Source organism: Arachis hypogaea, chromosome 19 (genome assembly GCF_003086295.3).
Source record: "Arachis hypogaea cultivar Tifrunner chromosome 19, arahy.Tifrunner.gnm2.J5K5, whole genome shotgun sequence".
In the NCBI taxonomy this organism is placed as follows: domain Eukaryota; kingdom Viridiplantae; phylum Streptophyta; class Magnoliopsida; order Fabales; family Fabaceae; genus Arachis; species Arachis hypogaea.
Genome location: NC_092054.1, coordinates 59,774,525 through 59,776,901, shown reverse-complemented (window position 1 = coordinate 59,776,901; position 2,377 = coordinate 59,774,525). Strand labels below are relative to the sequence as shown.

General features: G+C 40.8%; 1 non-coding gene across 1 annotated transcript; it reads left to right on the top strand.

The window, feature by feature from the left end:
• Nucleotides 1-2,027: 2,027 nt before the first annotated feature.
• LOC112781577 (small nucleolar RNA R71) lies at nucleotides 2,028-2,131 on the top strand. The gene has a single exon (XR_003192346.1). It is a non-coding gene; the product is annotated as a small nucleolar RNA R71 (small nucleolar RNA).
• Nucleotides 2,132-2,377: the final 246 nt, after the last annotated feature.

Genomic DNA, 2,377 nt, shown 5'->3' with positions numbered 1-2,377 from the left:
ATTTAACGCCAGCTTTGCTACCTTTCCTGGCGTTAAACGCCACTCTGCTACCCAATTATGGCGTTAAACACCAACCAGATGCCCATTTCTAGCGTTTAACGCCAGCCAGATGCCAGACAGCCCTTTCTGGCGTTAAACGCCCATTCTGCTATCCTTACTGGCGTTTAAACGCTAGTAAGCCTGTCCTCCAGGGTGTTTTATTTTTTATGCTATTTTTTATTCTATTTTTGATTTTTCATTTATTTTTATGACTTCACATGATCATCATCCTAAAGAAAACATAAAATAACAATAGAAAATAAATAAATATAATTAAATAACATTGGGTTGCCTCCCAACAAGAGCTTCTTTAATGTCAATAGCTTGACAGTGAAGCTCTTAGAGAGCTTCACAGAGACTCAGAGCTTGATGTTGGCCTCCCAACACCAAACTTAGAAGTTGAGTGTGGGGGCTTTGTTTGACTCTGTATTGAGAGAAGCTTTTCATGCTTCCTCTCCATGGTTACAGAAGAAGATCCTTGAGCCTTAAACACAAGGTACTCCTCATTCAATTGAAGGACTAACTCTCCTCTGTCCACATCAATCATAGCTCTTGCTGTGGCTAGGAAGGGTCTTCCAAGGATGATGGAATCATCTTCATCCTTCCCAATGTCTAGGATTATGAAGTCAGCAGGGATGTAATAGCCTTCAACCTTCACTAAGACATCCTCTACAAGTCCATAAGCCTGTTTCCTTGAATTGTCTGCCATCTCTAGTGAGATTCTTGCAGCTTGTACCTCAAAGATCCCTAGCTTCTCCATTACAGAGAGTCGCATGAGGTTTATACTTGAACGAAGGTCACACAGAGCCTTCTTAAAGGTCATGATGCCTATGATGCAAGGTATTAAGAATTTTCCGGGATCTGGTTTCTTCTGAGGTAATTTCTGTTGAGCTAGGGTATTTAGTTCATTAATGAGCAATGGAGGTTCATCCTCCCAAGTCTCATTACCAAACAACTTGGTATTCAGCTTCATGATTGCTCCTAGATACTGAGCAACTTGTTCTTCAGTAAAATCTTCATCCTTTTCAGAGGAAGAATACTCATCAGAGCTCATGAATGACAACAGTAAGTTCAGTGGAATCTCTATGGTCTCTATATGAGCCTCAGATTCCTTTGGTTCCTCAATAGGGAACTCCTGAGTGACCAGCGAACATCCATTGAGGTCTTCCTCATTGGAAATCACTGCCTTTTCTTCCTCTCCAGGTTCGGCCATGTTGGTTAAAGTTATGGCCTTGCACTCTCTTTTTGGATTCTCTTCTGTATTGCTTGGGAGAGTACTAGGAGGGATTTCAGTGACTCTTTTACTCAGTTGACCCACTTGTGCCTCCAAATTTCTTATGGAGGACCTAATTTCAGTCATGAAACTGAGAGTGGTCTTAGATAGATCAGAGACTATGGTTGCAAAGTCAGAGTGGCTCTGCTTAGAATTCTCTGTCTGTTGCTCAGAAGATGATGGAAAAGGCTTGCTATTGCCAAACCTATTTCTCCCACCATTATTATTATTATTGAAACCTTGATTAGGCTTCTACTGATCCTTCCATGAGAAATTAGGATGATTCCTCCATGAAGGATTATAGGTGTTTCTATAGGATTCTCTCATGTAATTCACCTCTTCCATTGCAGGATTCTCAAGGTCATAAGCTTCTCCTTCAGAAGAGGCTTCTTTAGTACTGCTGGATGCAGCTTGCATTCCAGTCAGACTCTGAGAAATCATATTAACTTGCTGAGTCAATATTTTATTCTGAGCCAATATGGTATTTAGAGTATCAATCTCAAGAACTCCTTTCTTCTGAGTTGTCCCATTATTCACAGGATTTCTTTCAGAAGTGTACATGAACTAGTTATTTGCAACCATTTCAATGAGTTCCTGGGCTTCTGCAGGCGTCTTCTTCAGATGAAGAGATCCTCCAGCAGAGTGATCCAATGACATCTTGGACAATTCAGACAGACCATCATAGAATATACATATGATGCTCCATTCTGAAAACATGTCAGAAAGACATCTTCTGATCAATCGCTTGTATCTTTCCCAAGCTTCATAGAGGGATTCACCTTCCTTCTGTCTGAAGGTTTGGACTTCCACTCTAAGCTTGCTCAACTTTTGAGGTGGAAAGAATTTGGCCAAGAAAGCATTGACTAACTTTTTCCAAGAGTTTAGGCTATCTTTAGGTTGTGAGTCCAACCATGTCCTAGCTCTGTCTCTTACAGCAAAGGGGAAAAGTATAAGTCTGTAGACCTCAGGATTGACCCCATTGGTCTTAACAGTGTCACAGATTTGCAAGAACTCAGCTAAGAACTGATGAGGATCTTCCAATGGAAGTCCATGAAACTTTAAATT